Source organism: Pteropus vampyrus, unplaced genomic scaffold, assembly GCF_000151845.1.
Source record: "Pteropus vampyrus isolate Shadow unplaced genomic scaffold, Pvam_2.0 Scaffold171, whole genome shotgun sequence".
NCBI lineage: Eukaryota > Metazoa > Chordata > Mammalia > Chiroptera > Pteropodidae > Pteropus > Pteropus vampyrus.
Window position 1 is genome coordinate 682279 of NW_011888952.1, and position 7762 is coordinate 690040.

Sequence of the window (7762 nt, forward strand, 5' to 3'; positions counted from 1 at the left end):
GTAGTCAATGTGAGGAAAACTTGAGCCTATTTCAAATTTCAATATAAACAAGACAACTCTTTCTGGAGTAAAAAACTATGGGACTACAGTATGTGTGGAAGTCTTTATGTATCATTCATCCCATAATATGGACACAGATGTCAAAATGGACACAAGCCATATGAGTATCAGAATCATGGAGAAGCCATATAAATGTAACGTATGTGGGAGAGCCATCAGTTCTCTCCAGCGTATTAAAAAATATGAAAGAAATCACAATGGTGAGAAAACCTAATGTAAGAAATGTGGGAAAACCTTTAATTCTTCAACTTCACTTCAAATATATGAAAGAACCCACACTGGAGCAAAACTCTATCAATATAAACAATGTGGAAAAGCCTACATATATCAAACTTTTCAAACCATGAAAGAATTCACACAGGACAGAAACCCTATGAATGTAAACAATGTAGTAAAGCCTTCGGTCGTCTCAGTTCTCTCTGCATGCATGAAAAAACTCACACTGCAGAGAAAGCTTATGAATGTAAACAACGTGACAAAGCCTACCTATATTATAGTGCCTTTACAAATACCCCAAAAGACTCACACAGGCAAGAAATCCAAGAATGTAAGCAATGTTGTAAAACTTTCGGTTCTCATCTGAGTTTCCAAATTCATGAAAGAACTCACTGGAGAGAAGCCCAATGCATGTAATGAATATGGAAATGCCTTCACATATTATTAAAATTTTCAAAGAAAATTCACTGGAGAGAAACTTTATGCATGTAAGGAATGTGGGGAAGCCTTCATATGTTATCAAAGTTTTTGAAGACATGAAAGAAAGCACAGTGGAGAGAAACCCTATGAATATAAGAAATGTGGGAAAGCCTACAGATATTACAGTACCTTACAAAGACACAAAAGGACTCACTCTACAGAGAAACCCTAAGAATATAAGCAAGTTTGTGATTTTCCTCATTTAAAAAAAATGCTGGACTGAGTACCTCTAGGGAAAATATGAAACTCAAATGTTTTATGTCTGCTGATGTGACCCAGTATGAAGTATACAGTATAATCTGTGATGTATTCTAGCCAAAAACATTTAAGTTGAATACCACAAAACTCCAAATCTAACTCCCAGTTTATAGGACATACAATTAGGAACAAGCTAAAAAAAATCATAAGGAAGCAATCAGACAAATACAAAAGAAGAGGTGGTATATGGGCCGAGTCTCCTTAACAGGTGTCATAAATAAAGGGAGAGGGGTCAGCTTAGTATGGAGAACAGTTTGGTGGTTTCTTAAAAATAAGAACATAAACATAAATTTACCATTTGACTCAATGAATCCACTCCTAGATATTTACCCCAAAAAAGTGAAAACATGTTCACACAAATACTTGTACATGAATGTTCATGGCAGCTTTATTCATAATAGCCCCAAAGTGGAAACTTTTACAATTCCATCAATATATCTATACAATGGGATATTAGTTGGCAATAAAAACGAATAAAATCATGACTACAACATAGATGAACCTCAAATATACCATGGAAGGTGAAATAAGCCAGATACAAAGGGCATGTTGCATGAATAAAGGGCAAATCTAAAGGGACAGAAAATAGTTAAGTGGTTGCCTAGGGCTTGGAGAGGGGATAATAGGGAGTGACTGCAAATGGGCACGAGGAAGCTTTTTGGGGTGACGAAAATATTCTAAAATTTAATTGTGACGCTTGTACAACACTGTAAATTTATTAAAAGTCTTTGAATTGTGAATGGGTAAGTTTATGGTATGTATATTTCAATGAAGATGTTAGAAAAAAAAAATTTAAAAAGGAGGGAACTGTACTAGGTTAGTAGATATTACATAAACAACAAAGTAACCAGAAGCAACATTTAGTTCTGGATTAGATTCTGATTTGGACAAACCAGATGTAAAAGACATTTTTGGAACAAATGGAAAAATTTGAGTATGGATTAGGTATTAGATAAAATAAAATTTTACTGACATGGAAAGTTGAAGATTGTTAACTAAAAAAAGCATACTATAAATCAGCATATACAGGGGTGGCTCCATAGTGTAGTGGTTAGCACATCTGCTTTACACGCAGAAGGTCCTGGGTTTGCGCCCCAGATAGAGCCACAGACCATAACCCAGGTGCGCCAGGCCCCGGGTGCGCCAGGCCTCAGGTGCACACCGCAAGCATGTGGGAGGAGATGCCCTGCCTTCAGAGATCCAGTTCTTAAGGGGAGATGGCAACATCAGTAGGTCAGAGGGAATTAAAGAGAGGGGGAAAAAAGCATATATAGTAAAATGGTACAGCCATCATGGAAAACTATACCAGTTCCTCAAAAAATTAAAAACAGAATTACCATATGATCCAGCAATTTCACTTTTGGGTACATACACAAAAGAACTGAAAAAGAACTCAAATAATTGTACACCCATGTTCATAGCAGCATTAATCACAATAGCCAAAAGGTGGAAACAACCCAAATGTCCATAAATGGATAAATGAATAGACAAAATGTGGTCTATCCATACAATGAAATATTATTCCAACTTGAAAAGGAAGGAAATTCTGACACATGCTACAACATGGATGGATGAACCTTGAGGATATTACATTAAATGAAATAAGCCAGTCACAAAAAAGACAAAACAATATGATTCCACATATGTGAGGTCCCTAAAGTGGTCAAATCATAGAGACCGGTTGTCAGAGGCTGGAGGAGGGAAAAGGGGAGTTAGTGTTTAATGGGGACAGAATTTCAGTTGGGGACAATGAAAAGAGTTCTGGAGATGGATGGTGGTGATGGTTGCACAATATCTTGAATGTGCTTAATGCTAATGAACTAACCACTTAAAAAATGGTTAAGATAATAAATTTGTTATGTATATTTTACCACAATTAAGAATATTTTTAAGAGCACATACTATATACTCTCATTTTGGTAAAAATTTAAAAAATATATACATATATATGCATTTAAAAAATCTCAAAAGGTATTTAATAGCATGTTAACAGTGGTATTTTTATTTCCTTATTTTTGTTAATCTGTACTTTCTACCATTTCTACCATGAACATATACTGATTTTATAATAGTAAACGGCTGTTTTAGTTTTAAAAAATCATAAATACTATCCAATAATGGTGAGGGCATGGTTAAGAATATAGATAAAATGCTCAGTACATTATCTATCACACAGTAGGTACCCCACAAAGTTCAACTCTTCATTAAAGTCTAGTAAAAAAAACACTGACAACTAAACCAACAATTAGTTACAAGAGTGACCTATGCCTTAACACAATGTATAAAGTGCTGAGTGACTCACGTAGGGCAACAGGAGGCAACATCCCAGTAGAGGTCATGCCCAAGTAGAGCCTGCAAAATGGAGGGGGATGCCAGTGGGTGTGAGGAGTATGTGCCAGAAGAGAGGACAGCAAATTTGGAAAAAAAAAAAAAAAAAAAAGGCAGAGAAGTGGGACGTTGTAAGGGAGTAAGGACAGGCTTGTGGAGAGATGAGTATTATTACTCTAATTGCGCTCCAAGATACCCTAGTGTTAGTTGAAATATTGATGAGTGTGTCTCAAAACAAGAAATGAAGGGCTCACAATCAAGTCAGCTTAGGAAACCAGAGTGGTCTTTCTCAGAGATTTACAACAGACAGCAGCAGAGGAAAGGTTCTGAGTGTACTGTCATAAAGAAAACTGTTTATTCTTATTAAGCACACCTTTTCCCAGGTGTTTTCAGAAAAAGCCACTTGAGCTACAGAGTAGAAGACAGATTGGAGAGGGCTGAAAGTGTACATGAGAAGTCTTTAAGGAGGTTGCTTCATAAAGGAACTTTTATTTGTAAACCATGTTTTATTAAAAAAAAAAATATGGAAAGTTTCTAAACTATACAAAATAGAACGGCAGAATAAACTCTCAAGGTGTACCAGCACCAGCTTTCACATTATCAACTCATGATCAATCTGGTTTGACCCTTTTCCCTACTTCCTGTATTATTTTGAAGAGGAATAACTCACATATCCCTTGAATGAAGGCTTTTAGGCAAGAAGCCCCCACCTCTGGTTCCCCAGCAAGTATATTATGAGAAATACATGAAATGAAAAAAAAATACAAAAGAGCAGATAAACAGTGCCATCAATACGAACACTTTCACTTCTTTATTTCATTGAATCCTAACAATACTCTAAGGAGTATCATTATTATGCCTATGATGCAAATAGGAAAGCTGAGGTTCAGAGAGGTATGATGACTTATATATTCAATTGTTAAGTAGGGAACCCCAGCTCTGGTCTTCTCAGCCCTGACCTTTTCCCATCCAAACTGACTTTCCTGTTACTCTGCCTTTGTCCACATTTTGGCCCCTGTGCAAAACACTGTATTCCATCTTTCATTGCACTGAACTGCTATAACCCACCTTCCTTCATGGACCAGCATGAGTGAGTCCTGACTGGTCCAAGGAGCCTTCTCACCCCTCCAGCTCAAACTGCACTTTCGTTCCTCCAACCCCAGACTCACTGGTGGCAGCCACATGGTATGGTGCTTCCCAATCTGGGGACCCTGACCCAAGAGAGCTAATGATCATGAACACAGTCAGGGACATCAGTCTCTAATGAAGAATGACTGTTAATAACTTCAGGAAGGCACATCTGGAATTATCACTAAATGCCACCGAACCTAACCAATTATATGGTTCTGCCTGGAAAAGGAGAAAAGCTTGACAACAGAAGGCAGGCATGGTTTCTAAGGTAGGTCAGGAAGACCCAAGAGGCTCAGACTATCCTTTCCAAGGTACTAGACAATGCAAGTGACAATTCATGCTTCACCCCAGACCCTACCATGGGCCTGGGAAACTGCCTCGGCTGGAGGCTCTGAGATTTCATCCCTCTTCGCTCTCCAAGCATTCATCTAACTTTCTTCACCTGTTCACTTCCCTAAAAACAGAGGAAATGTTGACCGGGCCCACCTTACAGTTTCTTTTCTCCCAGAGAAATGATAAAAAGATATTTCAGTTTTGATGTCAGTCTCCTCTGAGTTTGGCTAGCATGAGCCACCTCTAAGTACACCAACAAAAGCAAATTTCTGGACCCTGTGACTTAAGTGACTATATTGAGGTGCCTCCCCATAATCTTTATTACGTGATCAGTTAGGCTTTTCCCATGCAACAGCCCCTTAGAGGTCTTCCTCTAGAACAGAGACTGTTTGGTAATTTGCTATAAGTCTGGTATAGGCTAAGGAAAAAAGGAAAGGAGGAAGGAGGGAGACAAGGAAGACAAGGAAGACAGGAAGAAAATGGCACAGAGTGTAACAAACTAAGGGCATTCTTTGTTAAAAACTTAAGAAGAGACCAGTCAGGATGGAGGAGTTGGTAAATGCTGTGTTCCTCTCCTCCCCCATGACCACATCAAAATTACAACTAAATTACAGAACAATCATCATTGAGAACCGCCTGAGGACTACCTGAACGCAAGTCCTATAACTAAGGATATAAAAGAGAAGCCACGAGACTGGTAGGAGGGGTGGAGATGCAGAAGGGGCAGGCCCCATAACCACAGTGTGGCAGTTAAAGACCAGGAGCGATATCTTGGCTGCAGCGGTACTCCCCCGGAAGAGCGAGGGAGCCCAGCTGAGGACTCCAGGGCCAGAAGAGATATCCCAATAACATTTGACTGTGAGAACCAGCAAGGACTGCGTCTGAGTGACATGGAGGGCTGCTGGAGACCTAGGTTCTCCTCTTGAGGGGCCAACACACTGACTTCCTTGTTCACAAATCTGCTCTAAGCCCCAGCAAGGAAGAAGCAACTCAAAAAATGCCAGGGACATACAGGGAGGGACTAAACTGACTAGCTTCAGGGTGAGGGCTGGAAAAGCAAGTATCAGGGCAGCTATTTCTGAGGACAGACGTGCTAGCAGGCACCACTGCTCCTTTGTTGAGCCTTTGGCCAACCCAACAGACCCAGCCCGAGTGGGCCAAATCTGTATCTCCATTAACCTGACTAACACTATACAACCTGTCCTGGTGATTCCCTGAAACCCCACCTCCTCCCAACTCACATACCAGGGCTGAGCTGCTTCCAGTGGCTTTTCCACACAAGTGGCCTCCCCCTCAGCTTGTGCTATGGACTTTCCTAATTTCTGTCAAAGGTCTAAAAACCCCAAACAAGCAGTGGCTGGCCTTGGTGTACCCTTAACTCTTGCTAAGCAGCCCCAAGCCCAGCACAAGCAGCAACCAGTCTCAACTTGCACTGTAATCGCTTCTCGGCCTTTTGACTAAGATCAAGTGTAGTATCTGTTATCAACTTGCACTGTTAACTCCTATCAGGTGGCCCCAAGCCTGGCATAAGCAGTGGCCAGTATTGGGGTCCCAAGCCCAGCACAAATGGCAGCTGGCCTTGGTTCGCGGCACAGCCCCTCCCAAGTGCCTCTAAGCACAAGTGTCAACCAACTGCAGAGCATATTGTAGTACTTAGTAGGTGGTCCGAGTGGTGACAGACATTGGCCTGCACCAGAGCTCCTCCCAAGAGACTTCAGAACCAACATACCTGGTGCCACCTTTAGACCACACTAGAGCACCACCCAGCTAGCTCCACAAATGACACACCTGAAGGGTGGACCTGGCTGGCACTAGAGCACACTAAAGTGACTCCTGTTCCATGGGATTGGCCCCTACACAACAGCTCGTCCACTGCAGTCATGGCCAGCCCTCACAGCCAGTCAGCCTGAGGGTAAACCCCTCCCACGGATGTGCCAACAGCAATCAAGGTTCAACTACAACAGGAGAGCACACACAACCCATACAAAGGACACTGTGGAGCACCAGGCTCAGGTGACCAAGAAGATGGTACCACTGGGCCCCACAGGACACCTACTAAATAAAGGCATTCTGATAAGGCTGGGAGATGTAACAGATATACCTACCACATAAAATCAAACACAGGGAGTCAACCAAAATGGAGAGACAAAGAAACATGTCCCAAATTAAAGAACAGGACAAAACTCTAGAAAAATAACTAAACAAAATGGAAATAAACAATCAACCAGATACAGAGTTCAAAATGCTGGTTATAAGGATGCTCGATGAAGTTAGGGGAAGAAAAATGAACTCAGTGAGAACTTCAACAAAAAATAGAAAACATAAAAAAGAACCAGTCAGAAATGAACCATTCAGAAATAATTGAAATGAAAACTACATTAGAGGGAATTAACAGACCAGATGAAGCAGAAAACAGAATCAGCAATCTGGAAGACAAGGTAGCGGAACACATCCAATTGGAACAGCAAAAAGAAAAAAGATTTTTAAAAAATGAAGATAGTTTAAGGCAGGAGTCACAGACCAGTACCAATCTGTGGCCTGTTAGGAACCGGTAAGCACTGCAGGAAGTGAGCAGCAGGCCAGTGAGCGAAGCTTCATCTGTATTTGCAGCTGCTCCCCAGTGCTAGTGTCACTGCCTCAACTCCATCTCACATCATCAGGCATTAGATTTTCATAGGAGCACTGGTCCCTGGTGCCAAAAAGGTTGGGGACCACTGGGTAATAGAACCTCTGGGACAACAAATGTACCAACATTCATATCATATGGGTACCAGAAGACAGAGAACATGAGATTGAAAGCTATTTGAAGAAATAATGACCGAAAACTTCCCTCGCCTGGCAAAGAAAATAGACATTCAGGTCCAGGAAGAGCAGAGACTCCCAAAGAAGATGAACTCAAAGAAGCCCACGCCAAGACACATCATAATTAAAATGCCCAAGGTTAACAATGAGATAC

At 40.9% G+C, this 7762-nt stretch overlaps 1 protein-coding gene and 1 pseudogene across 2 annotated transcripts in view; one reads left to right on the forward strand and one right to left on the reverse strand.

Moving 5' to 3' along the window:
• Nucleotides 1-7762, reverse strand: part of MKRN2 (makorin ring finger protein 2) — a 36194-nt gene that overhangs the window by 19041 nt on the left and 9391 nt on the right. The window lies entirely within an intron of this gene.
• On the forward strand, nt 6244-6311 carry LOC111746012 (annotated as a pseudogene).